Source organism: Jaculus jaculus, chromosome 2, assembly GCF_020740685.1.
Source record: "Jaculus jaculus isolate mJacJac1 chromosome 2, mJacJac1.mat.Y.cur, whole genome shotgun sequence".
Classification (NCBI taxonomy): Eukaryota; Metazoa; Chordata; class Mammalia; order Rodentia; family Dipodidae; genus Jaculus; species Jaculus jaculus.
This window is the reverse complement of record NC_059103.1, coordinates 184,818,465-184,838,782: the sequence shown is the minus strand read 5'-3', so window position 1 is coordinate 184,838,782 and position 20,318 is coordinate 184,818,465. Positions and strand designations below refer to the sequence as shown.

At 40.3% G+C, this 20,318-nt stretch overlaps 1 pseudogene; it reads right to left on the bottom strand.

The window, feature by feature from the left end:
* Positions 1–514: 514 nt before the first annotated feature.
* On the bottom strand, positions 515–19,939 carry LOC101603217 (annotated as a pseudogene).
* Between the last annotated feature and the right edge of the window lie 379 nt (positions 19,940–20,318).

The window sequence follows — 20,318 nt, the reverse complement described above, 5'->3', positions numbered from 1 at the left end:
TGGAGCTTCCCCTCCAGCCTGTAAGCCAAAATAAATCTCTTTTTCCCAGAAGTTGCTCTTGGTTAGGTGATTTCTACCAGCAATGCGACCGGACTGCAACAGGAAGGATGAAGGGAGGGAGGGAGAGAGAAAGAAGAAAAATAAAGAGAAAGAAAAGAGTACTTTGGAAAGGAAGGAGAAGAATCAGGAGTTCAAGGTTAGCCTCAGCTACATAATGATTTCAAGACTAGCCTGGGCTATAAAAATCACTATAAGGTGTTGCTTTACTTGTACTTTAAGGCCACCCCTCCAAGAACTTTCCATGGAAAAATCCAATACTTTGTTCATCTGACATAAATAGATCCAAGACTCATAATGTGCTAGGCACTGGGGCCTCTAAGAGGCCTGACCCTGCTCACAGCCTTCCCAAGGTGGAGGCGAACACACACCTTTAAGCATAGGCATTGCTGCTTTCTTTCACTAAATTAAACAAACATGCTTACATTAAAACTTTTCTGGCTTACTAGGAAGCAAAAATGCAACCACTTTCTTCTGATGAGTGCTTCTAGAAAGGCAGATTCAGACCCTTCAGATGGTCTGCCCCCTAGCCACCCACAAAGCCCGTTGATGTCAGTTAACTTTCTTGCAAGCAATGGAGTACACTTTACTCCAAGAATGAAACACTTTGAAAAATGGAAGTGCCCTGGCTTATATCTAGATCAAAATTCATCAGAATTACCAAAAACTGAGACACAGGAATGCTAATTTCAGTTAAATTCTTCAGTTATCTCTTCCAACTGCTGGTTTTCAATGTGCTCCTGGGTCAGCCGCTGTATGTCTTTGAGCAAATCTGGGTAGTCTTCCAGATCTTCATAGAGTGACCTGACAATGTCCAGCCTCCTGTAATTCTCAGGCTTGACCAGGCTTCGCACAACCTGAAGGCAGCGCTCTTTCAGGGTATACACCGGCAGTGTGATATTTGCAAAAATAGGCTGCCCATCAACACTGAGAGAGATGGCACAAATAACTCGGTTTGGTTAACGAGAAGTCCGTGGGACGTCCCTGCATCCCTGAAGAGCCAGAGGTGACCTCGGTAGCTGTGCATACGGTGGCCCGTGCCCGGCCGCAGTTAAGCCGAAGTTAAGCCACACGGGCAGCGCGACGCGCGGGCTGCGGTTGCAGAAGATGACCTGAGAGCGCCCGTGCGAGGTCGCCGAGCGCAGCACGCCGCGGCCGCCCGGCCGCCACGCTGTCCTCGGCGCCCCTACTTTTTTCGTTGAATGGAAAGACACAAATTACGAGGAAGTTAGGTAAATTATTAAAACAATGTCTTTGAAAACTTTTATGATTCCCTAGGCTGCTTTGAAGCTTTAAATTCAGAGTTCATTATGCTACATTGATACTCTGAAGTATTCAGTGAGGATTTTAAAAATGTAACTATAGTTAAGTTTTTAATTTTGGATATGATTGTAAATTATAGTTATACATTGTGTCAGTTCATTTCTTGTTAATTTAGGGAGCCCAATATTATGAAAATGACTCAATCTTTGGTACAATCTATTTTCCCTAATTCTACTTTCACCCTACTTCTGTTTTTCTTTATATCATTTTAATATTCTTGATTTTTAGTTTCTCTTCTTCTTTTCTTATTTAATCAAAATTGCGTTTGTTGCTATAGACCCTTTTAACCACTGAGCTATGCTGCCTACCCTGGGCCAGTTTTAAATGCATTATTTTCTTCCTCTCCAGAGTTTAATCAACTCACTTTTATTTCTCTCACTCTTTTACTTTTCTTGGTCTTAAATTTCTTTTTAAACAATGGTAACTATTCCTGTTTCAAATGCCTATTTCATGTAATTATATTTGGAATATTTGGTTATAGTATGGTATTTATGCTAGTTGGATTTTCTTGCATTGATATGTATGGCTTTTGGTCTCTGATGTTTCTTGCTCCAGAATTTTATTAAGTTGGCCTTTTTGTTTTATGTTGTTTATGTATTAAAAATTATGGGTTTTGGCACCATCTTTGTCAGTAATGTTCAAATATTCTATAACAATTTCATTTTGTTTGTTTTCTTATGAGTTTGTTGTGAAGCTAGGGGATTAATAACATCTCTAACTTGTACCTCTTTCACATTATAAGAAAACAAAACTTTCTTGTTACCTTTTCATTTAAACACTAATTTTTCAAAAGGATTTCACTCAGTTGCTTAACTGCAAGAAAAGTTGTGAATTTCAAAAATTTACTTTTTTTGTCCTTTGTGAGTTTTGCATTCTTTGCAGTTCATTTTCCTTTAGTCAGTGTCTCACGTGCCAAAATTGTTTTTAGGGCTTTTAATCTTAGGATTTCCTTTTAAGTCAACATTAATTTCATCTGTTAGTGATCTATCTTTAATTCTTTTGCCTTTCTGCATTCTTTCTTGTCTGTTTTTCTCACTTTTAATCTTGTATGGGGACAAAGTATATGAAAAATTGAGAGATCGTGCACTGGGCTTCAATGTTTTCCTCTTTCACTCATAGCCACTTTGAAATTCTGCATTTTTAGTTATCACAGCTGTTCTAAGAATATGGTTTTCATGTTTTTCATAATTTTTCTTGCTCACTTTACATGACTTAGGAATGGTGAATTTGAAGATACCAAAAGTTAACAACCATTATGCTTAGTAAGCCAACATATAGAATCTTTTTCAATGATTGCAAAGCAATTTATGTCCTAAATCGTTATTTACCACTACCAACTTCATCACCTTTTCTTTTAAACATTTTTAATTAATTAATTTATTTATTTATTTATTTGAGAGTGACAGACACAGAGAGAAAGACAGAGGGAGAGAGAGCGGATGGGCGCGTCAGGGCTTCCAGCCTCTGCAAACGAACTCCAGAGGCGTGCGCCCCCTTGTGCATCTGGCTAACGTGGGACCTGGGGAACCGAGCCTCGAAGCGGGGTCCTTAGGCTTCACAGGCAAGCGCTTAACCGCTAAGCCATCTCTCCAGCCCATCACCTTTTCTTGAAATGACAGTAGCACTAAGATGCTTCATAAACCTAGCTTGTCTGCCAAAGACATATGAATATTAACAAACTCTCTTGTCTAAATAATCCTACTGAAAACTACATTAATAACCCAGGTGTGATTACACAGATAGTAACATGAAATGAGAAGGAAATTAAGAAAACATTAAATTGTTATTATGTAATAAATTCCCTCTATGCTGATTTTTTAATAATCAAAATAGTTCTATGTCATTTGTACTTCATTTTACATATGTAGAAACAATCAGAATGGAATTCAATATACTGTGACTTAATTCTATTAAATTTCTATGTGATGCTCAACTCTATTTTAAATTCATAGAAAAGTTGAGATAGTAGAGAAAGTTCTTGTACTACACCTCCCTGCATACTCAGCGTTACAGATTTTTGCTTCAATTAATGAACCGACATTGTCATATTACTGAAAACTCGATTCATATCACATGCTTTATCCATGATACCACATTGCATTGCATCTTATTGCCACATGTCATTAGCCTTCTCTTGGTAGGACCCTTTTCCAGATTTTTTTTTTTTTTTTGATAACTGTGGTCATTTCGAATGCTACTAACTCAGATATACTGCAGGACAGCTGTCTACAAAGCTAGTCCGCTTTCTTGCCTAAGGTTGTATTTTTATTAGTGCTGGCAGAGGAAAATCATCAAAAGAGGAGTTCATCACATCTTCTCAGTCACATATGCCATCAATATGATGGCGACTCTGTTCCCCTGGATGATGTGGTTGTCCCATTGTCACACTATAGGCAACACTTTTGCACCCCAGTTCCATGTTTCTCTCCCAAGGGAAAAACAAAAGTCACTTTACCCAGCTCACACTTCTTATGGAATGTGTTAACGGCCTCCCATCTTGAAATTTGTCTCTATCTCTTTGTTTATTTAATCCTCTTAAGCAAAGACTCATGAGAATGTATTTTATATTTTATCTTTGTAATAAAGTGCTCTTTTATTCCTTGTGGCAGCCTTTGCCATTAAAAACTCATGCATTTCTCTGTTATGGCCTTCAACAAATATCTATCACTGTGTGTACATATGTGTGTGTGTTAACCACTAAATACACTATTTGCTGGCATCAGAAACTGCTCCCTATTATCTAGTATACTTCCTGCAACAGTCCTAAAATCGACATTCCTCCAATAAATACTCACTACTTTGGAGATTAAGATTGAAAATCAAGTGCTCTTGCTGGCTGTAGTGGTGTATCCAGAATTTGGGAGTCAGAGGTAGAAGGATCACTGTGAGTTCATGGCCAACCTGACATTTCATAGTGAATTTCAAGTTAGCCTGGGTTGGAATCAGTCTCTACCATGATAAACAAACAAACAAAAAGCACTGGGCACTGGGCTATAGAGATGGGTTGTTGGGGTAAGCATTTGCTACATATACATGAAGATCTGAGTCTGATACACACAGCCCACCTAAAGCCATATATGTTAGCGTGAACACCTCTAATCCCAGTAGCCTTACAGTAGTAAGATTGGGGTTGGAGACAGGAGAATACCTAGAATCTGGTGGTCCACTTAGACTTGTATATATAGCACTAAACAAAATAAGACTCCATCTCAAGCAAAATGTAAGGCAAGGATAGACACCTGAGGTTGTCCTCTGGCATCCACATGTGTGACATTGTACATGCTTGCCAACACACACATAATCATGGAAGTACACACACACACACACACACACACACACACACACACACACATACAAATAAAATTATAAAATTTCAGGTGTGCTGGTACATACTTGTAACCCAAATTCTTGTGACATGGAAATAGCAGAATCAATAGTTCAAGGTCAGCTGCAAATATTCAGGAAGTATGAGTCAGCCTGGGCTACATGATACCCTGTGTGAACACAAAATGAACATGCAAAATAATAACAAAAAAACCTCAGTGAAACATTTGCTTATTTTAGCTAATACATTTTTTTTCTTTCAAGTCCACTAGCAAATAAAAATATGGTTACAAAGCAACCCATATAAATGGACATAACTTTACATAACTTGACTGTTTATATTAAGGTGAATATAACCTGTCACTGATGTCTTAAACTCAATCCATTAATAATGTATCATTCAGGACTTTGGCTGCTTGTATAGAAGAAAGGAGAGAAAATTGCAGTCTATCATCCACTTTCATTTATTCAGGTCTAACATGAATTCATAAACATTAAACTGTAGCCTGGTAGGGCACAATGTAATAAACTAGATAGAATAAGGTATGACTTTGCAATTCCACTTTCCTTAATCATATAGACTGCTTATTTCCAAAGTTACTGTGTTAGCATCTTTTCACCCTGTTCTCTTTTGTGAGGTTCTTCCATTCATCTGTAATATAAGATACATTGTCACAATCATATTTTTCCAGGAATATTTTTAAAACATTCTTTTAAAAATGTTTCATGCACTATTAAGATTTACTCTTCATTCTGGGGTTGGAGAGATGGCACAACAGTTAAAGGCTCTTGCTTGCAAAGCCTGAGAGCCCAGGATTCAATTCCCCAGTTCCCACATAAAGCGAGATGCTCAAAGGGCACATGCATATGTTTTTATTTTATTTTTTACAGTTATAGGAAGCCCTGACATGCCCATACCCTCCCTTTCTTTCTGTCTGTCCCTTTTTTTCTGCCTCTTTCAAATAAATAAACAAATAATAAATAAATATGTTACTTTTCATTCTGAAAAGTTTCATAATAAAATTATGCTGTTATGTATCTAGAATTAAAATGTTATGAAGAAACATTTCACTACTCTAAAAATCTACTGTACTTCACTTATTCATGTCTACTGCAGTCCGTCACTCTGTAGTTCGCCCAACTTCTCGTTGTATTATTTCTACAGGTTTGATTCCTCTAGAATACACTGAATTAGTAATGAGATAGATATCTCTACTGGCTTATTTTACTCAAAATTAAGTAGTTAAAGTCTCTTTACCTTTACTCATAAGATGGTTGCTAAAGAATATATCTTATAATGTATATATTTCTTTATCAAGAACTTCATTGCCTCTTGTTCATGGTGATTTGATTCACTTCAGACTCCCATGGAGATACACATTTTCAAAATAATTGTTGAGTGGTTTCTAGGATTGTTATTTCTGGGTCATACAGCAATGCATTTTTCTGTAACAGAAAGTACTGAACTCCCATGGTTACCAACCATTTTTTTTTCCTCCAGCAGAGTGAGTTCTATACACTTATGAGCCCGTGATTGTGCTGTGTTTCTGCAGCTTTAGCCATTCTAGTAAGACTATGCCATGTCACTGGTACTCCAAATGGCAATATGATTTGACTGAGCTTTCACTATTAGTTTTTGGCACTGATATTTTTGGGATAAATTATTTATTCAAAACTTATTCTGATTTTAATTTGACTGCTATGGTTTATTAATTTTAATAATTAATTTTATATTTTGGATACTCTTCATTTATTGGCTTCTCATTTTCAGTTTCCTCAACTGTTCTGTATCACAAGAATGTGTGATGACTTCTTAACTTTACTTTGCTGACCTGAAACTAAAGATTCCTACTCCTATTTCTACTGGGCACTTGAGGCAGAGGTCATTGCAATTCAAGAATGTTGGAGCCGGGTACTTTGGTGCACACCTTTAATCCCAGCACTTGGAAGGCAGATATAGGGGGATGGCCATGAGTTTGAATCCACCCTGAGACTACATAGTGAATTCCAGGTCAGCCTGAGCTAGAGTGAGACCCTACCTCAAAGAAACAAACAAAAAAAAAATGGAATTCATTAAGGATATTTTAGATACTGGCTCATGGAGAATTTTGATTAGTAGTCTATTATGGACTCTCTAAATTGTTATAGATCCTGAAAAGTTACTGTATATTATGAAAGAGTTAAAAAGGCATAAGCCATAACCAATAATCCACCACTCATTCTGAGTAACAAGTTGAGACAAGGTTGAATATGCTTCCTTAGTTTATTTTTTTATTTTGTAAAACTGTCAAAGCTGATTTACAGTCAATGGAATATAATGGATGTTTACTTAAATTCCACAAGGATGTTTGAATATTGCTGCATATTGTCCCAACTGGAATTGAATAGACCTATAATTTTAGACCCTTCAACAGGTTTAGAGTAACAAGATTAATCATAAAATCTTACACCTGCATAATTAACTCTTCACTTAATTTTCAATCAGGTTTTGACATAATTGACTTATCAATTTTGAAGAATTCCTCAATCCCTAGCGAGTCCTTAAATATCTAGTTGAAATTAAAAGTGAGTTAGAATGGCCTGAGGAGATAGTTCAGTGGTTAATAGCACTGGAAATACAGGCATGAGTTTTGAGTGTCTGAGACCTCCCAAGTTTGATTCCCCAGGACCCACATAAACAGCTGGTTATGGCCCCATCTGTCTACAATGGCAGTCCTAGACTAAACAGTCACTGGGGCTTACTGACATAGAAAATGGCAAAAACAACAACAACAAAAACAGTTCTGAGCAGAGTGGCAGATTCTGTCTCAGGGAAACAGGTGGTTTGGCAGAAGGAGATGGAGATCCATCTTCTTCAGGACTCCACACACATGAGCACAGGGCACGTGCATTCTCAACACATACACATGTGCACATATAAAACACATCACATCACATGCCACACCACACTACATAAACATGTGCACACATACGGGGAGGGGGAGAGAGGGAGGGAGAAATGAGTTGCTAATACATGGTCACTTTCATTTTCATAATCAGGACTCATCAGCTAGTGTGTGTCTCTAGTCATCAGGAATAGGTATGGCCAAATTTGAGGAATTTCCATGCCCTTGTGCATAGAGGGATTTTCTTTTGTGGCATAATTTTTCCAGGGAAATAAATGATGCTTTATTTTGTGTGAATATGACATCTTGCTCAACATTTAGCAATTAAGAAGATAGGATGGCAATTAAAGATGTATGTTTATAGACCAAGCTATTTCACTAGGGCAGCTTTTGACTAGCTTCAGATGCATTTTTTCCTTTTGACTCTATTTGGATCACATCTCTAGGAAGGCAACACCTTTGTGGTGACTAATAGGAAATCATTTACCAGTCTTTGCTCATCACTATGGGGAAAATCATATATTCTGATTGTCCCTGTAAAGACATTGGCTTCTAATTCTTAAAACCATCTCTGAAATTACTGCTTAAAAACCCATGCCCATTTTTCTTTCTCTTCAGTTTCAGTTATGATTTAATTCCTTTAATCAACTAGGTCAACTACTAATTGTCTCTGTATATTTTAAGTTTTAAAAACTTTAAGTTTTAAGAAATGGAGCCCTCTCATGTCATGGTATCACACTTATTTTTCATTTTATAACTTTAACTTTTTGCAAATTAAAAAAAAAAAAACAACTCATGAACCTATTAAGTTTTAGCCAGCTTTAGCAAATAACATACTCTTGTATGAATTGCCTACCCACTTTTATATCCAGCCAGGTTTTCATCTTTCACTCCATCCATTTTTTATTAATTTTACTTTCATTCTGCTCACTTTTACCCTAAACAAAACCATGTCATACTTTTCTTTTCTTTTTTCCTTGTTTTTCTTTTTTTTCTTTTTTTTTTTTTTTGGTTTTTCGAGGTAGGGTCTCACTCTGGTCCAGGCTGACCTGGAATTAACTCTGTACTCTCAGGGTGGCCTTGAACTCATGGCGATCCTCCTACCTCTGCCTCCCGAGTGCTGGGATTAAAGGCGTGCGCCACCACGCCCGCTCATGTCATACTTTTCAATAAAAACTTTCTGCATGTGACAACTAATTCTACTAATGACATTCATTCACATAGGTGTATTATTTACTACTGTCTGACTGTTTGTGTCTCCTTAAAGGTATATTTTGAATTCTTAACCCCTAAAGAGAAGAAGTTAGAAGAGGCATATTTGAAAGGGTACCTATTTGTTGAGACAGAGCTATTATGAATAAGTCCCTTACAATAAAGACCTCAAAGCCAGGTGTGGTGGCTCAAGCCTTTAATCACAGCACTCGGGAGGCAGAGGTAGGAGGATCACTGTGAGTTCAAGGCCACCCTGAGGCTACATAGTGGATTCCAGGCCAGCCTGAGCTAGAGTGAGACCTCACATCGAAAAAACAAAATAATAAATAAATAAATAAATGACCTCAGACAGTTTGCTCAGTCCCTCTGTCATGTAAGCACATACTAAGACGATGCCTTTTGTGAAGGAAGAAAGAGGCTCTCACCAGGCATCAAATTTGATGTCATATTTATCTTGAAACTTGCAGCATCCAAATTGTGATAAATAGATATTTATTCTTCCTAAGGTTACAAAAATAAAAATTCATCTGAAGAAGCCGAATGAACATACCATTCAACCTAACTAACTCTTTAAAAATAAATTTAGAAGATGCATTTTAGAATAACTTTCATACACCAACAGTTTCAATATGCTGGAAAGACTCATAAATGCACAGCCCAGAATACTCTGAAGCCAGACATATCATTTATAGTGCAGAGTGTTAAAGTAATAATATTTAACACGTGTTTAATAGGCTCAAGGACATAGTCTTTCTTACCATAAAATAAAGTCCAAATTACATTAACATTTTCTGCCTAAAATTTAAATAGCAGTAAAATTGTTTCTTTGCTAAGCAATGGATTTATATACTTCTGGTGTTTGATTCTGGGATGCACAATATAATTTGGGGGAGCTATTAAAATTTAGTGATGTTTGTCTTTTTAAACTATATAAATGTATTAATTCGATGACAAACAAACTGAAATTTAATTTTAAAATACGTAAATCATGAAATAATTACAAATAATTTAGGAATTCAAATTCATTATTTTGTGTATTTGTTTCTACACCTTGTATAGTAACAATTTGCTTTGAAATTAACAAGGAACCAATTTTTCACAAGTTGTACTGCGTGGGCAAAATTAATGCTATTCTTTAGGTTGGTCCATGATTAGAAGCCAATTTGAATTTTTTCCCATTTTTTAATCAGTGCCTTCATTTACATTTTATTCAAATTTAGCAAGAATGTATCAGCAAATAAAAAAAATATATATTTGTTTGAAATTAGAGAAAGAGAAAAAAAATGGGCACTGCAAGGCCTCTTGACACTGCAAATGGATTGCAGAAGTCTGCTCTACTTGGCTCAACTGACTTTCCTTGGGTACTTGGGAATTAAAATCAGGCTGTCAGGCTTTGAACCAGCTCCTTCAACCACTTAGCTATCTCTCCAGCCCCCAACTTTGGTATTCTTAAATTATAGGTGTGTTCCAGTCTAATATTTCATATGAAACAAGAATAGCAGTGTATTTTAAATACGCAGTCACCCAGCAAATTTTAATGTCTATTTATTTTTAATTTTTTTGTTATTATTTATTTATTTGACAGAGAAAGAGGGAAAGAGAGTAAAAGAATGATCAGGCCAGGGCCTCCAGCCACTGCAAACCAACTCCAGATACGTGTACCCCTTTGTGCATCTGGCTAATGTGGGTCCTGGGGAATCGAAACTTTGGCCTTGCAGGCAAATGCCTTAATGGATAAGTCATCCCTCCAGCCCTCATTTCTTCATTTCTTTTTTAATTAACCAGCTTTTATTGTTTTTTGGAAAAACTAGAAATAGAATAATTTTACATACAAATTATCAGTGTACATTTTTGATTGTTTTAGTAATGAATATTAAAAAATACCCTCCACAAATTCACATGCATTAAATTATTCTAATTGTCAAAATTTTTATTTGAATATATCACTAAATCCATTTTTAAAGGCACTATTAACACTGTTTTAATTGTATTTTAGGGAATACTTTTGCATTTGTGTATAGGTGTCTGTGTACCTACAGGGAGAAAGGGAAGGAAATCTGTCCATGGAGGCAAGCATACATGGACCCACACAGAGATGGGCTTAATGCTTTCTGACAACTATTTTATACTAGCCTGAGACTTGAACATATTGTTTATCTAATGATAAAATGAAATTTTAGAGCCTTAAAGAAGTTTGATTAGAGAAAAAATTTATTAAGGAGTTCCTAACCTGAATAAATGCAACTTTTTGAAAATAAATTCAAGTTTGAAAAATTGCACTTAAGTGTTTTCTTTTAAAACCCTAATAATTTGAGATATTTCTCTATTTCAAAGAATCAGTTATAAGCAGAAGCTTTATAACACAATCTCTTCAAAATACATTTGTTCAGTACAGAAATGGTACATTTTAGAAATAGCTAAGTATATAATTTTAAAATTGTTTTAACACTCATCACTTACCTTTTAAGTAAGTAATTTAAAAATATATTATATTCTTTTAGAATTCCTTTAAAAACTACTTTGGCTGGAAAAATAACCATATTTCCACCAATGAAAGTGCATACAACAAACTTTAAGAGTCCCCTTTATTTCAAAAACTGTCAATTTGGGTGTTTAAAGAAATAAGAAAAAGGTATATATTCATTTTATTTTACATTTATGTTGCTATTATAGTTACCTTCTCATTGCTTGGACAAACACTCAACCAGAAGTATCTTTTTTTTTAAATTTAATTTATTAGTTTTCTTTTCAGTAAATACAGGCAGTTTGGTACCATTATTTACGCTCATCTGTGATCTACCCCCTCCCATTAGACCCTCCTTGTTAATGAAAATGGGTCGTGCATTGTGGAGTTAGCCCCTAGTTATTAGTATGATAAATGTCTCTGCAAATCATGACCCAACATGTAACTCTGACATTCCTTCCGTACCCTCTTCCGCAAGATTTCCCTGAGCCATGTTGGGTTCATTTTTGGTCTGCTTCAGTGCTGAGGTGTTGGGGGCCTCTGAGGCTTTGGCTCTCTGATTGGGTAGGAGTTGATTTTTCTCTGCGTTGATCTCCTTCCCCTTTGGGCTGGTATCCGGTTCACAGGAAAACATCACCCTTGCTTATTTCGCCAGTTGTCCTTAGTTTCAGTTGGGCCCCTTTTGAGGTATGTTGGGGCAGCTCTCTTCTTAGGATCTGCATCTATCTGGAAAAGAGAAGCAGATTCTCCAACGGAGAGTAAGTTAGCACCCGGAAAATTGAGATAACACTTACTTTTTTGATAGACAGTTTGATAGGTGTAGGCCCTCGTGTACCCCATGATTGATGGTAGCTTGATATTGTAGAGTGGGCTTGTGTTTGAGTATGGTTCTGACTTGTTTCCCAGCTCCAGCTAAGGGTCTAGTACCACTGAGTGGATCAGTTAGCCAAATCAAGAGCAATTGATTCCTCACCATGGCTGTGTACCACTATTGCACTTGTGTGGGCATCACATCCGGTTATTTGTTGCTAATTAGGTTAAACAATGTGTTGCTTGGACAGATCTTGGTCATTTCCCCCAGTCACCTATGTAGTGCCTTCTGGCACTAGACACGCTGACTGTCTGGGGACTGACTCTCTCCTGGCTTCCAGCCATGTCATTCCATTTTACACGTCAGCTGCATATGGAGTCTTCAGCAATAGGGTCTTAGCACTGGCCTTTGGTGGGTCATCAAGTACTCTGACAAAAGTCTGTCATTGTTTTGGGAAACCTTGTAGGTTTCTCTGATCAAAAGCTCATTGTGGATGGTAGGCCCAAGCTGGAAGTGGGGTTACAGGTCAGTGTCCACTAAGAAATTGAGGAAAAAGTTAACTAATATACAAGAGTTAGAGAGGAGAGAGATAGAGGGGAGAGGGGGAGAGGGAGGGAGGGAAGATGTAGGAGATTTAGGTCAGTCTTGATCCTACCCTCTCCAGTGTCTTGTGGTTCAGGTGTTTCCTGTAAGGGTCTAGTGAAGGTTCAGCCATTTGGTCTGTCTTTTAGGAAGTAGAATTTTATGGTACCATTGCCGTTTGGGTCCGGATTACTGTTTTCCACCCTTTGATTCCCTCCCCGCCCTCCCATCCATCTTATTGTCTAGTCCATGAGGTACTTGCTGGGTATGTAAGGCATCTTGGGCCGATTCAGGTTAGGTGTTGCAGATGAGTGAGACTATGTGTCGATTTTTTTTCTGTGATTGGGTAAGTTCACTGAGAATGATCTGTTCCAGGTTCAACCATTTTTCCTCAAATTTCTTTATGTCGTTTTTTCTTACTGCTGTATAGAACTCCATTGTGTAGATATACCACATCTTTGTTATCCGTTCTTCTAATGATGGACATCTGGGTTGATTCCAGCTTTTAGCTATTATGAATTGAGCTGCTACAAACATGGTTGAGCAAATCTCTCTGGCTTTTGGTTTGAAGGTTTTAGGGTACATGCCCAGTAATGGTATAACTGGGTCTGTTGGTATTTCTATACTCAGCTTTCTCAGGGTCTCCATATTGCTTTCCAAAGTGGTTGTACCATCCTGCATTCCCACCAACAGTGAATGAGTGTCCCTTCTTCTCCACATCCTCGCCAGCATTTATTTTCATTTGACCTTTTGATGTTGGCTATCCTTATTGGGGTAAGGTGGAATGTCATAGTTGTTTTAATTTGCATTTCTCTGATGATTAGGGATGATGAACATTTTCTTAGGTGTGTGTTTGCCATTTGTATCTCTTCCTCTGTGAATTGCCTGTTTAACTCTCTGCCCCATTTTGTGAGTGGGGTATTTGTCTTCTTATTGTTTAGACTTTTGAGTTCTTTGTAAATTCTAGAGATAAGACCTCTATCAGTTGGATAACCTGCAAATATTTTCTCCCATTCTGTGGGTATTCTATTTGCTTTGCTTATTATATGCTTGTCTGTAAAGAAACTCTTCAGCTTCATATGATCCCAATGGTTGAGTGACTGTTTAAGAACTTGAGCCACTGGGGTTTTATTCAGGAAGTCTTTTTCCATTCCTATATCATGGAAAGTACTTCCTAAATTTTCTTCCAGTAGTTTTCGAGTTTCTGGTCTTATGTTGAGGTCTTTGATCCATTTGGATTTGAGTGTTGTGCATGGTGAAATGTGTGGATCAAGTTTTAGTTTCCTGCATGTGGTTATCCAGTTTGTCCAGCACCATTTGTTGAAGATGCTATCTTTTTTCCAGTCTATATTGTTTGGGCCTTTGTCGAATATCAAGTAGCTATAGTTGCTTGGCCCAAAATCTGGGTCCTCAAGTCTATTCCATTGGTCTATACTCCTGTTATTATGCCAGTACCATGCTGTTTTTATTACTATGGCTTTGTAGTATAACTTTATATCGGGTATGGTGATGCCACCAGAGGTATTTCTTTTGCTGAGGATATGTTTGGATATGCGAGGCCTTCTGCTTTCCATATGAAATTTGAGATCATTTTTTCTATGTCTGTGAAGAACACTGTAGGGATTTTAATTGGAATTGCATTAAATCTATATATTGCCTTTGGTAGGATTGTCATCTTCACAATTTTAATTCTGCCTATCCAGGAGCATGGGAGGTCTTTCCATCGTTTCAAGTCCTCCTCAATTTCTTTTTTGAGAGTTTTAATATTTTCATTGTATAGATCTTTTACTTCCCTGGTTAACGTTATTCCAAGGTATTTTATTTTTTTTGTTGCTATTGAAAATGGGACTATGTCCTTTGTTTCTTTTTCTGTGTCTTTGCCATTTGCATACAGAAATGCTTCCGATTTTTGTGCATTGATTTTGTATCCTGCTACTTTGCTATAGGAGTTAATCACCTTCAGGAGTTTTGAGATGGAGTCTCTTGGGTCTCTTACATATACAATCATGTCATCAGCGAATAGAGCTAACTTAACTTCTTCCTTTCCAAATTGTATCCCTTTTATTTCCTTCTCCTGCCTTATTGCTTGGGCTAGGACTTCCAGAACTATATTGAAAAGAAGAGGTGAGAGAGGACATCCCTGTCTTGTTCCTGATCTCAATGGGAATTCCTCCAGTCTCTCTCCATTAAGTATTATTTGGGCCTTTGGAGCTTTGTATATTGCCTTTATTATATTAAGATGTAAACTGGCCATGCCGATTCTCTCCAATGTTTTGATCATGAAGTGATGTTGTATCTTGTCAAAGGCCTTTTCTGCATCTATCGAAATGATCATGTGATTTTTATGTTTAAGCTTGTTTATGTGGTGTATTACATTGACAGATCTTCATATGTTGAACCACCCTTGTGTTCCTGGGATAAATCCCACTTGGTCAATGTGGATAATGCTTTTGATGTGTTGTTGGATTCAGTTTGTGAGAATTTTGTTGAGGATCTTTGCGTCTATGTTCATTAGGGAAATAGGCCGATAGTTTTCTTTTCTTGTGGCATCTCTGCCTGGTTTTGGGATTAGGGTGATACTAGCTTCATAGAAGGAGTTGGGTAGTTTTCCCTGTTCTTCAATTGTGTGGCACAGTTTTAGGAAGATTGGTTTGAGTTCTTCCATGAAGGTTTGATAAAATTCGGCTGGGAATCCATCTGGTCCTGGACTCTTCTTTTTTGGGAGGTTTTTTATTACTTTTTCAATCTCCATGAGCGTGATGAGGTGGTTGATCTGCTCAGAGTTTAGCTTTGGTAGATTATATACATCCAGGAATTTATCCATCTCCTCCACATTTTCCAGTTTTGTGGAGTAGAGGTTTTTGAAATAAGTCCTGATGATTCTGCCGATTTCACTGATGTCTGTTGTGATCTCTCCTTTTTCATTTTGAATTTTGTTAATTTGGAGTCTCTCCTTTTTTTGCTTGAACAAATTGGCCAGAGGTTTGTCAATCTTGTTTATTTTTTCAAAGAACCAGCTCTTTGTTTTGTCAATTGCCTTAATTGTTTCCTTGGTTTCCAATTCATTAATTTCTGCTCTGATTTTAATTATTTCTTTCCTTCTGGAGCTCTTTGGGTTGGATTTTTCTTGTTTTTCCAATGCCTTTAGGTGGATGGTTAGGCTATTGATTTGGGATCTGTCTTTTTTATGAAGGCATTGAGTGCTATGAATTTTCCCTGAGGACTGCCTTCATTGTGTCCCACAAGTTTTGGTATGATGTGTTCTCATTGTCATTCAATTCCAGGAATTTTGCAATTTCATTTTTTATTTCATCCACTATCCATTTATTGTTTAAGAGTGTGCTATTCAGTTTCCAGTTGCTGTTGGGGCTCTTGTTGGTTTTTTTGTTGTTGATTTCTAGGAATATAGCATTATGATCTGATATCATGCAGGGAATTATGTCGATTTTTCTAAATATGTGGAGGCTATCTTTGTGACTCAGTATATGGTCTATTTTAGAGAATGTTCCATGGGCTGCTGAGAAGAATGTGTAGTCTGTGTATTTGGGATGGAAAGTTCTGTAGATGTCTGTTAGGTCTAAGCGCTCTATGGTTTTATTGAGCTCTCTTACTTCCCTGTTGAGCTTCTGTTTGGATGATCTGTCTATTACTGATAATGGTGTGTTAAAGTCCCCAGCTATGATGGTGTTGGTGGTTATTTCTGTTTTATTGTCAAGTAGGTTTTGTTTTATGAACTGCGGTGCCCTGTGTTTGGTGCATACAGATTTATGATTGTAATGTCCTCTTGATGGATTGTTCCCTTTACAAGTAGGAAGTAGCCTTCTTTGTCTTTTTTGATTGTTTTTGGTTTGAAGTCAACTTTATCTGATATTAATATAGCTACACATGCTTGTTTCTTATTCCCATTTTCTTGGAATATTGTTTTCCACCCTTTCACCCTGAGGAGGTTTCTGTCTTTAGTGGTAAGGTGGGTTTCTTGAAGGCAGCAGATTGAGGGGTCTAATTTTTTGATCCACCCTGTTAGCCTGTGTCTCTTGATGGGTGAATTAAGGCCATTAATGTTTAGGGTGATGACTGTGAGATTTGATTTGATCCCTGTCATGTTGTGGTGGTAGAGGTGTGTTGGCATTTCCATGGAATTTAATTTTTTTTTTTTTCTATCTACTCTGGGTTTGGTTGCTGTGATCTGCTTCTTGTAGGCATTTGTGTTTGGTTATTTGTTTCTTCTCTGTGGAGAATTTCCTGGAGTACTTTCTGTAGGTTTGGTTTTGTGTTCATATAATTGTAAAGCTGAGTTTTGTCATGGAAAGTTTTCCTTTCACCATCTATTATAAGGGAGACTTTTGCCGGGTAGAGTAGTTTGGGTTGGAAGCCATAGTTTCTTAGAGTTTGGAGAGTATCATTCCAGGCTCTTCTAGATTTCAGGGTTTCCATTGAGAAGTCTGAAGTAATTCTGATGGGGTTTCCTTTGAAAGTGGTGTGCTGTTTTTCTCTAGCTGCTTTTAGGATTTTTTCCTTGGTGTCAATGTTTACAGTCTTAATGATAATATGCCTTGGGGAGTTTCTCCTTTGGTCTAGTCGGTTAGGAGTTCTGTTTGCTTCTTGAATCTTGATGGGCCTTTCTTTTAAGAGACAGGGGAAGTTTTCTTCAATTATTGTGTTAAATAAGTTCTCCATGCCTTTGGTCTGAAATTCTTCTCCTTCTGTGATTCCAGTGATTCTGATATTAGGACGTTTAAGTGTATCCCACAATTCTCTCATGTTCTGTTCACAGGAACTTTTGAACTTACTGAAATTTTTGGACTCTCGAACTGTTTCTTCCATCCTGTCTTCCAGATCAGAATTTCTATCTTCTACTTTGCTGACTCTATTCTTGAGAACCTCTAGTGAGTTTTGGACTTGTTCAATTAAGTTTGCATTTTCTACTACTTTCCTATGTATCACTTCCATGGCTTTGTCCAGCTCCCTTTTTGTCTCATTTTCTGATTTTCTTGATGATTCTTGGAAATCATCCTTGCATTTCTTTATGTTTTCATTTAGTGTGGCCAGCTGATTTTTAAGGTCCTCTTTTTTTTTCACTCTCCCTCAACTCTCTTAGCTCTCTTTGAATTCTTTCCAGTGTCTTATCATATTGCTCTAGCTTAGTGATGGTAGCATCCATACGATTATCTATCCTTTGTAGCTTTCCTGTCAGTTCTAGCAGTAGTTTGGTCAGGGTTGCATTGGTCATTGCTTCCACTTGATATTCTGATCCTAAACACTCTTCTATGTTTTGGTTAGTTGTGATCCTTGTTGGACTGGGTGATCTGTCTGCATTTTCTTCCATTTTATTTTTCGTGTTATTTCTTTTGCACTGTGTTCTACCCATGTCAGTGTAGGGGCAGGTAGGTGGGTGGAGCAGCCTGGGATTTAGCTTAATGCGAATCCAAGGCAGCCTGGGGCAGTTGTAAGCAGCCTGGGTTTTTGCTCACTCTTGCCAAAGCCGCCTATCTATAGCCTGACAGGGGCACCAAAGTTGCCTGAATTCTCACCCAGTAATGCACCTAAGCTGCCTGCCTTTGAGCTTGAAAGGGGACTGAGGTAGCAAGCCCTGAAGGTGCCTAGATTCTGGCTGGGTACACTGGGGTCTGTAAACAGTCTGTGCTCTTCCGCCTCAGGGGAGTGGGGGATGGGTGGCGATGTACAGGTAGTGGATGGCACCTGCGCTGGCGCTAGTGACTCAGTGTGGACTTATGTGGCTCTTGCTGTGGGACTGGGCCTGCTGCACGTGCAAATGTAGTGCAGAGGCAGATGATGTGGGTACGGAATCAGGATACAGCAGAAGCTGACCGGCGGCAAGTGATGTGAGCACAGCAGCAGGGGATCTGGCAGCCACCTGTTCACGGCAGGGGTGGCCCCCACAGGCCTGCGAACTGAGCACCACATGGCTGATCTACTCACAGGATCAGAGAACAAGGGCGAGGTAGGAGGTCTCAGCTTCAGTGCAGCAGGCTGGCAGGCATGAATGGTGGGTGCCCGATCAGAGCACAGCCATGTGGGATGTGCGGAGGGTGCGTGGGCGGGTGGGCAGAAGGGGGCGCAGGGTGCGATGGTGTGTATGGAGCGAGTGGGGCTGGTGGCGGGGGGGGGGGTCGGGGTGCTCTGGGGCACCGGGCAATCAGGGTGGGGTGTGCGGGAGGCGGCAGGGCTCAGGGGGCGTGCGGTGGGGTGCCCTGGAGTGGCGGTGGCTGTGGGGCGCTCTGATCAGTCAGGGGCGAGGGGTGTGCTGTTGGTGCGGGGGGGTTGCGCATGCAGGGGGGGTGTGCGGGACACGGGGGGTGCGGGGCACCCAGGGCGCGTGGGGGTCACGGGGTGCGCAGGGGTGCGCGGGGGAGCATGCAGGAGGTGCGGGGTCTAGGGGCGCAGGGCACGTGGGGGGTGCACGGGGTGCGCGGGGGGGCGCAAGGCGCGCGTGGAGGGGGGGGCGCAGGGCACACCGGTGTGCGGGATGCCAAGGGACGTCGCGGGGTGCTCTGGACGTGCCGGGGGCGTGGGGCATGGAGGAGGGCGGGGTACGCTGAGGCATTCCGGGATTCAGGACGCGTGGGGGTGGGGCACAGGGGGTGCGGGGCATGCCTGGGCACACAGCGGCAGGGTGACGAGGGCCGTGCGGGGTGGCGGTGCTGGGGGGGGCAGGGAGTGCTTCAGGGCACACAGGGCTCAGGGCGCGGATGCTCCGGGGCGCGTGGGGGTGGGGGCGCAGGGTTCGCGGGGAGGGGGGGGCGGCTAGGAGCGTGGGGCGCTCAGGTAGGCGTGGGGGGTGCAGGACGCTGCGGGACGCCGCGGGGTACTCTGGACTCGCGGGGGGGGGGGGAGGGAGTGTGTCACGCGTGGGAGGGGTTCAAGGGGGTCACGGGTCACGCAGGGGGCATGGAGCACGCTGAGATAAGATGGAGCGCGGGATGCTGCGGGACGCCGCAGGGCACTCTGGACACGCGGCGGGGGTGGGGCGCATGGGGGGGGGCTCAAGGAGTACGGGAGTGGGGCGCGGGGGTGTGGGGGTGCGGGGCAGGCCTGGGCGCCCAGGGCGCGGGAAGCCTTGGTTCTCTGGGGCCGCGCCTGCCGCGTGTGGATAGGGAGCGTGGGGCGCGCTGGGGGTGTGCGCGGGCATGGGGCACAGGGGTTGTGGGGCAAGCGGGGCCGCCGGGGCGCGTGGGGCTTGGTGCGCACAGGGTGCCGGGCCGCTGGGGTGCCAGGCCGTCCCCGATGCGGCGATTCACGGCGGGCGGGGTGGCGGGGCATGGGTCGCGGGGGTGTGTGTTTCCCTCTTTTACCCCAATCTGAGCCCTCCCTCTTCAAAAAGTTCCTAATTTCCCTTGAATACTTGCCTTTTTTTCCCCTTGTTGTTTTTAGTGCAGCTAGGCGGTGGCCATCTTGACCGGAAGTCCCCCAGAAGTATCTTTTGAGAGGAAAGGTTCTACTCCAGTGACACACCTCCTCCAGCATGGGCTCCGCCTCCCAAATGCTCCAAGCTGAGGTCTAAGTAGAAAGGATAATCAAAAACACCTAAGGCTATGCAAACATTTTACATTCAAACCACCACAGTTGCTGAGGGGAAAACAAAAACAAAAACTTATATGTAAAATTAAGTAGGCTTGGAAAGTAATTGTATTTTGTTTCT